The sequence below is a fragment of the Calonectris borealis genome, chromosome 1 (assembly GCF_964195595.1).
Source record: "Calonectris borealis chromosome 1, bCalBor7.hap1.2, whole genome shotgun sequence".
NCBI classification, from domain to species: Eukaryota; Metazoa; Chordata; class Aves; order Procellariiformes; family Procellariidae; genus Calonectris; species Calonectris borealis.
In genome coordinates, this window is record NC_134312.1 from 214,289,509 (window position 1) to 214,301,733 (window position 12,225).

At 38.6% G+C, this 12,225-nt stretch overlaps 1 long non-coding RNA gene across 1 annotated transcript in view; it reads right to left on the reverse strand.

Moving 5' to 3' along the window:
- Positions 1-12,225, reverse strand: part of LOC142078018 (uncharacterized) — a 205,883-nt gene that overhangs the window by 53,960 nt on the left and 139,698 nt on the right. The window lies entirely within an intron of this gene.

Consider the following 12,225-nt stretch of genomic DNA (forward strand, 5'->3'; position numbering starts at 1 on the left):
ATTCAGCATGCAAGCTGTAGGCAGTGTAGTTTGAAAGGCTGAGCGGGGGTGTAGTACCGTGCTGGGAGGATGAGCATGTGCAGATAGGGCCATGCTATCCTTGCTCTTGCATTATTTCTTCATACGGATCCTGCTGCAACCAGGAGAAATTTGCCACTGGCTTCAGAGGATGTGAGTTCAAACCCGTGGCAAGTGGCTCAGCGCAGAGCAAAGGTCATTAGCAGACATGCACCCCTGGCTCAAAACCTCCCCATTTCTAGTGATGAGGGCAGCATGTTCTAGTGGATTGAAGAAGGCTCTCAGCCAAAACTGCTGAATCCCAGTTATACCTGTGCTTCTGATTCCTAAGCCCTGCACCCTTCCTGAGTTGCTGATATGTTGCAAGGATGAAATGAGGCTAGCAGCTGCAGATAATATGAGCACAATACTGATTAGATAATACTAACAAAATATAAAGTACTTGTTAACTACTGAGACTGAAATAGTATTTCTTTTGAGAAGGGTAAAGCAGGTACCTCCCAATTCAGCTGCATTTTACCTTGCAGAAGAAAAGCGAAACTCCAAGAAAGCTGCTGACTCATGACTGGAGTTTGGGACAAACAAAGCAGGGACTCCAGCAGAGATATTCCAGTAAAATTTCAGAAGTGTAAAGAATATGTAGAAGTTACTGTCTTTAGCCAGGCCCAGGGTCACAGGCCAGGAATGTGATACAAAGAATGAAACCATGCCCGTAATTCAGTGGCAACCTTGAAATCTTGCCCGGCTTCAGGGCTCAGGGCTTTTGAGTGTTCTGGCCTCAGGTCATGCTGCATCTGTAAAGCTGGCTTACTTGATAGCTGTGCCACTGGTCCCTGAGCACTCAGTCCTCTGTTATCTGAAGTACTCATTTCCCATAGCCTAAATGGGGATCTTCAGCATTTAACCTCAAACATCCAATTTTGAAAACACTTGAGTCTGATCTTTTTTTCCTGCAGGCTTCTCCATTCGCTATTTTGGTTATACTATCTGACAGTATTTATTTCATTCTGAGGAGGTATTTAGTGTATGGACAGCTGCAGACAAATCTCTGACTTCAAAATTTCTTCTTTGGCTATGACTCTCGGGTGAATCCTGACTGTGGCGTGTAATCGCAGGTGTGAATAGCAGCTATTTTATTTTCCTCCTCTGAAAAAATATAATTTAATTGAAACGTGCATAATGTATGCCTTTTAAATGAAAAGGTGAGAATGCTTAGATAAGTCTGAAGGTGAATCAAAAACTCATGCCAAATTCTAAAAGAATCAAAATTTGCAATTATTATTATATGCAGAAAGCTATCAGTATAGTTTTCCATTTTCATCTTCACCTGATTGTTCCTAACTTTTAGATATCTCTCTTTTAATGGACATATAAGAAGAATGCGCAGAAGGTAACTACAAAAAGTTTGGTTTGTTTTGAACCTTTTCAGTAATCCAAGTGTTCCATATTTTTTATCGAGGTTTCATCACAGTATTTCTTTACAGTCAAACAACTAGTTTATACTGTAGTTGCAGAAACAGATAATACCTTTTTATTAGTAATTATTTAGTAAGATGTTCTGCATTATTTTAAATCAGCAGGAAGCTTCTTTGAGAAACTTATTTGGAGAATGAATCAGAGAAGAGAAACATTGTTCATCAGCTTCTTTTCTCATTGCTCATCAAAGAAAAAAAAATTTTGTGTTCAAAAAAGGAAGTCATCACTTTCTAGTCACTCAGGCAAGGATGATCTTTTTTCTAATCTTTTTTTTTTTTTTTCTTTTTCCAATTAATTTCATAGTAATAGTCTTGGATAACAATTACCTACTGAGATGGGCAGAAATGGGATTTCTTGAAATACCACCTACATAAAAATAATATTTGACCACAATCCAATTTTATGTTTTTTTTAAAAAGGGTTAGTGTCTCCATAATAGAGAAATGAATCAGTTGCAATCTCATCACTGAGGGAGTTTCCAGATCTATAGAGAAAGGAAAAGAATCTTCCCTCTCCCCTTCCAATATATTCATAAGCTTTGTGTCATTTAAGTGGAAATAATGTTTGTACTGTGAATGACCCTAGCAACAAGATCATAGAAAAAGACTGTGTAATAATAGATGCCAGATTTAGAAAAGGCAAAACAGCAGTCTGGCTTCCCCTACAGAATTTTTGTTTTACAGAGAAACCTTGAGAATCTGCCCACTACTCAGTTTTCTAACTATTTATTGCCGAATATATTATTTTACACAGGATACACACACCACTTCCTGATGCCCAGTGCAGCCACCATTAAATTCAACAGAGTTTTATCAATGGTAGCATTGAAGCCAGCCATGTGACTTGCTTTGGGTTTCCTATCAACATTATATCAGTGCTATAAAAATATTATAGAGGAAGGAAATACAAATAGAAGAGGACTAAAAAAAAAGATTTCCTAACATGACTTGCAAGATGACTAGCACAGAAGTCCCTGCTGGTTTTGCAGAGTTGGAAGACAAATTTTGATTGCAAAGAGAACACATTGGTTTGGTAATGAATAATGACTCTTCTAAAGTGAAACAGCAAAAATGAATATACTAAAATGTGGAAATGCAATGATCCATTAAAAAACCCCTAACATTTCAAGTACTTAAAATATATGAACTGCTAGAAATGAGAGCATGTAAGTGGTTTGTGCTTACTGCTGTTCTGTGAGATGACAAAAGCAATCCTATGTTGGATGTGTGAACTCAAGCTATTAATCCTGTCCTGACAAAAATTATAACTGGCCTGTTTTATCCCCTGAAATTGGGCAAAGGGTAAAAGGTGAAAATGAGAAAACATGGCTTCTGTGCATTCATTAGCATACTGCTAATTGAGAATTTCCACCCTGCAAGCAGCCATGTAACCTGCCAGACCCAATTCCCTAAATACTAATTAAATCAACCACGAGCAACATGATCTTCTAAAACTTCTGGTGTGTATAATAAAGAGAAATGCAAAAATAAAATACATAGTTAGGCATAGTAGCCATTGGAAGGGTTTTTAAACTATGCTCAGAACAAAATTTCCCAAGCACTGGGAAGAAAATCTGGCCACCCGGGTCCATTAATATAGCAAAGTGGAAGATGAACAAGATGGCTGTACTGTTGTGCAGCTCCTTTGGTACCAGAAGCCTCATAGCAGCATTTTGTGGGATAGCCATCCTTTCTGTGAAGGATGTTAAAGGACCTTCCAAGTTATCTTAGTTCCATGTCCTTACGTCAGTTCCACGTGCTCCATCCACCACCTTTTTTGTTCCAGCCATCACCGCTGTTGATGCACTTGTAGCATCCTTTGTGCATGAGTTTGCTTCTCTGGACTTTCACATCATGACTTGTTTCTAAAGGAGATGGTGAGTGAACCGTGTCCACTGAGCTTAGGGGTGACTGGTGGATGTTAAAATAATGCTTGGGTTTCTTTCCATGATTTTGAGGTGTTCTATGACTCTCTCTGGTATTTTCTAAAGCAAAGAAACCCAGAACAGTAGAAGCAACTTGAATGTGTAGAATTTGCCCTTTCATATTTGTTTATTCTTAGTAGATGTGGTTATTAGAGACCTAGCTATACGCTTGTAACATCTTCATCTATGCAAAGAGAGGAAAGAAAACCCCACAGAATCGATAAATGAGGGTTTCCTTCCCCATGTCCCTGATTTTATTTGACCTTCGCAGCTCCAGGTAACCAAGCTGAGCTATCCACTGCAGATGACAGTAGGTTTCCTTACAACATATCAAGGTGGATTTCACTCAGGATACTTCTGCTTTACCTTTTAAAAATGTTTCTGCTCTGTAACAAGTGGGGTTGAACCTGAGTGACACTGGTGGTTTTAATGACTGCTCTTTTTTCCTGGTGGCTGTGAAAAAACATTTTAAGAGCAAATGGTCTGAGTGCTGCCTTATCGATGATCACTGGAAAGCTATTTCTCTACTGAAATGAGTTAAATTGTTGTTTTTACTGGCTTGAAACAATGAAAGAAAAATTTTAGATAAAGACTGCCTGATTGTTCTCGCAAACGTTCAGTTTCTCTGTGGTGCAATGTACCTAACACATTAAGGATAGGAAATATCAAATGTACACTTAAAATGATAAAATGTCAATTTGATCATAATTAAACACAAAAGACTAACATCCATGTGTTGGAAGCAATCCCTATTGATTTTCAGACCATGCCTGGTTCTCAGAGATTGAAAGAAAACTCTTAATCACGCCACTTAAAAAGATACTTCTAGAATTATTTTTCAACCTCTTCATAACAATTCTATGGCTTTTAGTACAGTCTTGTTGGTCCAGTGAGTGCAGTCACCATGTATTCAGTTAAAAGAGCTCAGAGACCGGGGAAATACTCTGCCAACGGGTTTGTTTTTTTTTTTTCCTTTTCTTTTTTAAATAGTACTGAATGGAAATGGGCATTTGGCTAACATAGAATAATGTTTCTGGTTCTTACTTGGTCATTATGGAACTAGTCCAGCTTCCAGAAGGTTAACAGAGAGTTGGCTTAAGTCCTAGAAGAGGATTAAGATGTGATCTGGCATACCAAGGATCAAGAATTTGAGAAAGAAAAAGCAGAGAGATGACTAAAATAACTTATGCAATAGCCATCAAAGTAGGGCTTTAAATGCAAGAACATGAGCAGAGCATAAGGATGCTAACTGTGCATGGGCGGTGGTGGACACATAGCAAAGAGGAAGGAATATGTAAGCAAGAAATAAAGGCAGTTTTATGCTCACTGTGATGTTGGTCCTCTATAATCTTCATGTAATGTTTTTAAAAAACCATCAAACTCAAAAACTAAAAAAAAAAAGCCAACTAAAAAACTAAAAACCCTAAAAAACTAAACATCCAAACGAGGTAAATTTTCTTGAGGCTACAGGTGATCATATCAGGAAGAAGTCTAAAAAATAGAGGGGACTTGAGGAAACATGCCGAGATGAATTCACTACTCCTCAAAGCTTGAAGAAAAGACTGAAGAATCTGAAGCTGGTTTTAAGAGCACCATGGCAATAACAATTTTCCGTCTCAGAAAGCTACATTTTATGCTAAAGCAACCTAGACTGAGAAAATGGAGATGGAGAGGTATATTGAAACAATAAGAAATAGCTACATCTTATACAGCCTTTCGTAATAACCCTGCCATCACATTTTGGTCTCTAGGACTCCGAGAGATGGCCACTCTAGGAAAACTGATTCCAGACACTCTATAAGGTTTTTAATTTACATTAGTAACAAGAAGGAAATCATGCCTTAACCTATACAATGAGGTATATAACAGGGCCATTTTATTTTCCAGAAGCTGCACGGCTCTTCAAAAAGGGGTTGTATTTTGGTAAGTATTTTATGCTACAACACAGAGAAATTTTCATTTGTACAAATAAGAGGAAGGCAGAACAGCAGATGATTTCATAACCACCTTCTGCAACCTATTACACTGCTGTGGCTCTGGAGAGATGAGCAAGACCCTCGAGACAGTAATCTCATTAACCGATTGTCACTCAATTCTACATCAGATTCTGAAATGATACCAGCTTCAGATTACAAGCAGCCAAGCACACAGCCCTCCACAGTTGATGTATAAAGAGGCAGAGCAGTTTTTCTTGCGAATAAGGAGGAATTCAGTATAGAAACCAGAGTCTCCCCAGATGATGTCATTTAGAAGTTTGTAAGTAAAAGCATGCTGCAGCAGCCCCAGTACTAAGAATCAATATACAGGAGATGACCAGAAAGAACCAACAGGGTTTATAATAAAGCATATAAAAGCAGTATTAGTGTGTGGCCAAAGAGCACAGGCAGCCTTGGGAGTCTTGTTGCACTGCATCCAGATGACTGTGGGGAGGACAAGCAGTGGAGGGAAGAAAAACAGTAATTTATCTTCCTTCCCCCTTCCATTCTTGGAGAAAAATGAATGTAAATTGTATTAAATAATTGAATTGCTGCTGAAATCCTTTCCCAATTAGATGAAGAAGTTCAGACAACCTTCATCTCCCAAATGGCCAAACATCCCTTATTTAAATCTTTGTGAATATATTATGTATATGCCTCTGCACCCATTTTGGGCTTGTTTCTTTGTCTGTCTGCATGCATCTATTTTTACAGGAAAGAACGTGGGTCGTTGAATAAGAGCAAATGTTTGTTTGTTACTCTTTAGTGTTTTCCACCTACAGCCTATCCTTCATGTCCTTCAGAAAATAAGGTTGCATATTTATGTGTAGTGCTTAATGAGCAAATACATCCTTGCATATGATATGCCCTGCTTCCTGTCATGTACTCATTATTCTCTTTGAGTTTACCAGTGTTCTCTGGTTTATAGATTCATGATTAATTTATTCTCAATCTACAAGAAAGCCCTTTTAATTCCAAGAAGTAGGTTAGATGAATTACCAGACACAACTTTATTTGGCCTGCTTATCTGTTGGAATGATTCGCAATTATCATCCCATGCTTTTCCTGAGCACAACAGAAACCAACTGTTGATGAATGAAGTTAGTGAGAGACCCGGGCAGCTTGCAGCTTTTGGATCTCGGACAAGGATGGAGTCCCAGCCAGCAAGAAATGGTGTCAGGAGGGAAGCTGCCCTTGATGGGCACTGCTGCTGCTTTGAGAAGGGAAATGAAAGAGGACAGACTGTGTTCTGTGCTCTCACCAAAACATGCAAGGACACCGTTGCAAGGCCAAGCTCATGAAGTCTCAAGTTGCCCTGGGCTGCCCATGGCTACAGGCAGCCCCGCTGGTGAGCATGTTAGATATGTACGTGTCTGGTATACAGTCAATGGCAACCTCAGCCATCCTCAGGGGCTGCTTTTGCTCATCTGCTTGTTAAGCTGAAAGAAGCTTTCACGTTGCGTGAATTTTGACTATCTTGGTGCTTACTGTCAATGTACTCGTCAACCATTATGTATGAATTTCAGACACTGTGTGGCTGCTGATCGAGTGAGGAGGCAAAGTTGAAACTTGAGCAAAATGGATCTGCCACTGTGTGTTTTCTGCCATTAGGAGGCTGAATATGTCAGGCAGTTTTCCCAAACATGCTTTGGTGGCTTCAGATATAAATGTTACAACAACTGTGAATCAATCATTTATGAGACAGAACAGCAAAAAAGGGCACTGAGTGAGAATTTGGGACACCTGTGGTCTGTTCTCAGATCTGCCTGTTCTCAGCTTCAAACTTTTATCTGTATAGCTTGCAATCTCTTGCTGCATATTTATACAACACCCAGAAAAGGCAGTTCAAGTTTTGAGAGGGGCCTTTAAGTGCTGCTGTAAGAAATCTTGCTAAATGATGTGAGTATTCAGTGCAGAGGAGCACGGACTTAAGAACACTTATGAGGAAGGGTAGGACGGGAAGCTAGTGTTACACATCCAGTATACGACTACATAGGGGTGGGTAGAAAATACACCCTGTCTGCCTTTGTGCTTCCAAAAACCAATGCTGTCATCTGAAGGGAAAAATGGCACTGTAATTGGCATAATTGGTCACTAAATGTTTAGCTGAGTCTTATGTAAAAATGAAGAATTGTGTAAGATATGCTTAGGAGCATGTTTCCTTTGGGAAATTTCAGTCCTAGTAAAAATTTTGAGGTCACATAATGTTACAGCTGTATTAAGAATTCATAGTCAGATGGAGTAAAATAGCTGTCTTCCCTGGATTTGTAAAACGTTAATAAACAAGGAATATTTTATTCATTCATCTCTATGAAAATAAAAACAAGCCTGACTTTTTTACCATGAAGATAAATTGACAGTGTCTTTAAACTACTACCTGTGAGAACAAGGGAATACTAAGAATAGGTATAAAACTTTAAATACTGAGAAAAGCATTTAACAATCACACCCATCTGCTTAAGGCAGGTGTAGCTAATAAAGAGGAAAGGAAGGAACAGCTGTATCTTGGATAAAGGCTCCTCGGCCATACAAAGACAAATAGCTAACAGCTGGTTTCCCACAAGGGATATTCTTGCTGTAATGCCCCTATTTCTGCTCCCTTGCTTAGATGAATCTTCTCTTAGGCCAAAGGGGAAGACATGTTTATACATCACAGAGACACACGCTGTCATCCTTAAAGATGATAATTTGTCCTGGCTGTAGAAAATTAGCTCTCATTGGTCACTGTGGGAGTGGACACAGATGTTTTGTATTATGGTGTTCAAAGTCACACTAGTTATTAGGGTAGTAATGCGGCATGGCTTTTCTAGACATGTGAGAAATGGTAAATGGGGAATGTGCTTCTTCATGCAGTTGGATTCTGTTTTTTTATTGTAATTTATAAAGATTTGCAAGATAACTTTGTAAGAGAGTATGAGAAGGACAGACAGTTTCACTGGATGCTTTACCATCCCTTCTAATTTTGCAGCTGATATCCTAACACAAACACAACATCCTAGGCACAAACACAATATTAACCACAGTAGGGTTGCAATTGCAATATGCAGGATATTTCAGCTAAATGGAAAGGACAGTCTCTCACTCCTAAGGCATTGACGAGGGTCTCAAAGGGGGTGACCAGCTCTGCGTAAGCCTGATCCTCCTGTCTTATTTTCTCTACCTGCAGGATGGTGAGGCTCTTGTACCCTAGGATGGTGTATACCCAAGAGCAACTGAGTTTTCTTTTGCTGCCTGTGTTGGTTGCAAGAGGTGGGTTCTATCATCAAGCCTGCACATAACATCTAATTTCTTTTTCAAGAAAACTGTTTGAATATGGACATGTAGCAGAGTTTGCAAGGCATAATATTGAATTGTTATGCCTCCTCCCCTTTATAGAAAATGCTGGGAGATCCAACCCAAATTTTAGCTTGTGCTGTTCTTCCTTTTCTGCCTGATATGTACTGTTATCGGTACACAAATGACTTTTTTTCTGTCTCTGGAACTGACCAGCAAAATATTGCTCTTCTTGGTGCATTATAGGCATATCCTACAGATTTCAGAACTGTTTCTAGGATTGGTGCTTTTCTCCAAGGAATAAATGCCACTCCGCAAAACGCAGAGATGTTCATCCATTTTTTTGAGAACCCAATCTCTACTATTTCAAATTAAACTCTTCCTTGTTGCTTTTCTTCCCCAGCATGTACTATAAAACAGCACAGGTCCTACATTCTTGTAGGACTGCTTGACATATACTGACTCTTGAGACCTTTTCAGATTCTTAATTTTGTGTTTATTTCTATAGTTGTTACAATACATTTATTAAAAAATATATATATAGATGATGGCATACAGTGTCACTTGTTATGTTCGGTTTATAGCACCTTTCAAAATACATTTTAAGTGAGTAGAATATTTATTTCCAATTTATAGCTGAAAACTGAGCACTTGGATACACCTTGTAATTATTAAGTGGTAGGTACAGGCAAACCTAGTACAACGTAAGTTTCACCCACAGAGCTTTCCATGAGAGAGAGAAACACGTGAAAGAGCCTGAGAGACTTTACAGTAAATCGTTCATATGTCATTATTTTTCAGGAGCCCTGCTGCAGAGAAAATATATGCCTCCTCCTAGAATATCATCTGAAGCTCGCCAAGAAGAATCGGTAATTTTTATATAAAAAGTGTGGGATAAAGGAAGTTTTCATTTCACTGCATCCATCAATCTGAAATCTTTCAAACTGTTCCACTTTTATGGGCAATTCATATCTTTTTTTGCTGTTTCTCAGATTTCACAGAAGTTTATTTAAGCCTAAATTATACACTGAATTATTTTAAGCCCTTAACTTAAAAGGTAATTTATCTTTAATGTTACCTTTTTATTCTATTAATTAGGTTGTAACTGCACATTACAAGCTGAATTTACCAGAAACGTAAGCTTTGGGTCCCAAATGTTAGGATCTTACTACCTACTCTGCTTTATCTTACATCCTGATCCTTCATATTCCCGAATATACAGAGGTCAATGGGAGCAGAGAGCATAATTTGATATTAACTTGACTTGGCAGAGATTCAGTGCAATGTGACTGCTGCTGAGTCAGAATATAACCTACATAACAAAACTAGTCTAAAGAAAAATCAATTTGAAAATAAACATTTTATATGAAAAGTAAATTTCCAGCTTTTCCAGGATACAAAGGATTATTTTTTTTTCTGTAGGGAATTTCATAACTATTGACTTGCTTTTCTCATTAAATACTTCTCTTGTTTGTTGTGGTTTAACCCCAGCCAGCAACTAAGCCCCACCCAGCCGCTCACTCACTCCCCACCGGTGAGATGAGGGAGAATCAGAAAGGTAGAAGTGAGAAAACCTGTGGGTTGAGATAAAGAGAGTTTAGCAGATAAAGTAAAAGCCGCGCATGCAAGCAAAGCAAAATCAGGAATTCATTCACTCCTTCCCATCAAGAGGCAGGTGTTCAGCCATCTCCAGGAAAGCAGGGCTCCATCACACATAACAGTGACTTGGGAAGACAAACACCATCACTCCAAATGTCCCCTCCTTCCTTCTTCTTCCCCTAGCTTTATATGCTGAGCATGATGTCATATGGTATGGAACATCCCTTTGGTCAATTGGGGTCAGGTGTCCCGGCTGTGTCCCCTCCCAACTCCTTGTGCCCCCCCAGCCTCCTCGCTGGTGGGGTGGGGTGAGGAGCGGAAAAGGCCTTGACTCTGTGTAAGCACTGCTCAGCAGTAATGAAAACATCCCGGTGTTATCAACACTGTTTCCAGCACAAACCCACACCATAGCCCCGTACTAGCTACTGTGAAGAAAATTAACCCTACCCCAGCCAAAGCCAGCATACTTGTTGAAAGAGCATTTTCTGATGGAAAACACTTTTAATTAAGGTTTTCCAGCCAAGTTTGAAGTACAGACTTCACAGATTTTCAGCTGTATTGTGAGATTCTTTTTACTTTTTTTTTGGTCTGTTTTGAAGGAATATATTTGAAGGTCAAACCCTGCAGGGTAACAGGGACATTAAATAGGACTTTTGCAAATCTAGACTACAACTTTTTTCCCAGGGGGGAAAAAAAAAAAGGAGCAACTAACTCTTTTTATTAAAGGTTTGAGTTGTATTTGTTTGAGTTAATTAAATCTTATCACATTCGTATGCACTTTCTAATTAACAATTAGCCATGTTTTCTTTGTAATAAATGAGAAATCTTTCAGGAACATGAGAATGGATAAAGGCATGCAGTAGCTTAATGAATCTGTATTTAATCTCTGGAGAGCTAAGTTAAATTTAGCAACAGTGACAAGCAAAACTGTACACTGGTTTAAGGTCTGAGATGTGACAAATTCTTTATGAAATCAACTATCTGCAATAATAAAATGTTCCAAAAATATTATTGTTCAGTACATAGTCTGAATACTACAAACAAAAGTGAAGAAAGTAAATTTGATTTAAACGATCGACTAAGAATATTTAGAAAAAATACTGCATTTAGCAAGACAGTTTAATGTACAAGAAGCTTAGGCAGTTGATAACACCCACATTTGCCCTAAGTTTTTAAAAGGTCTTCCCTTCAAAAGATTTCATCTTTAATAGGGAAAAAAATATGTTACTGCCTCTGTTCTCCCAGATCTAATGGAAATTTTTACAGTTTAATAAGTTAACAAGTAAAGGTAAATTGCAGACCTCTGCAAAGTCATCACCCTAACTAGCTAGTTCATGTTAAAATTAAAGCCTGCTTTCTCTACAGCAGATTTAGCTGTGTGAGTTGGTGTGTTTTGTCTAGCCTCTGTTAGAAACATCATTTTTCTTCTTGTACAGTCAGAAGACCTTGATGATTAAAGCAGTACTTCCATGAAATGGATTTTCATCATAAAGTGCTGCATTGCCTATATCTGAAGTTAGGTCTCCTACCAGGCAAGTAAGAGACACAAACCCTGCATGTCAGCCAGTCTCCCCTTCCAGGCTTGCCTACAGGGGTTATTTCACTTTGTGCAAATCACATAGTCGTTGGGCTAAAGAGAAACCAACTCTATAACTCTGTAGCTCATATCTTCTCCTAGATTGTGGAAACTGATGTGTTAAATTGCTAAGTTATTTTGGGGTTGAAGAAACCGTCTCAGCTTTTTAATGACATTTTAAAAGGTCTGTGTTTAGAGAATGAAGGGGGATTCTCCTAATCCTACAAATATTCTTCAGATGGGAGAAAATCTCCTCCATTATTGATCTTAAACTCTTACCACATAATTTTTGTTCATGCATCCTCCCTTGGTATCTACTCAGTAAGACATTTTTGGACTAATGGCATTTTCTCGGGAAGGACCTAACCTACGACCCAAATTTT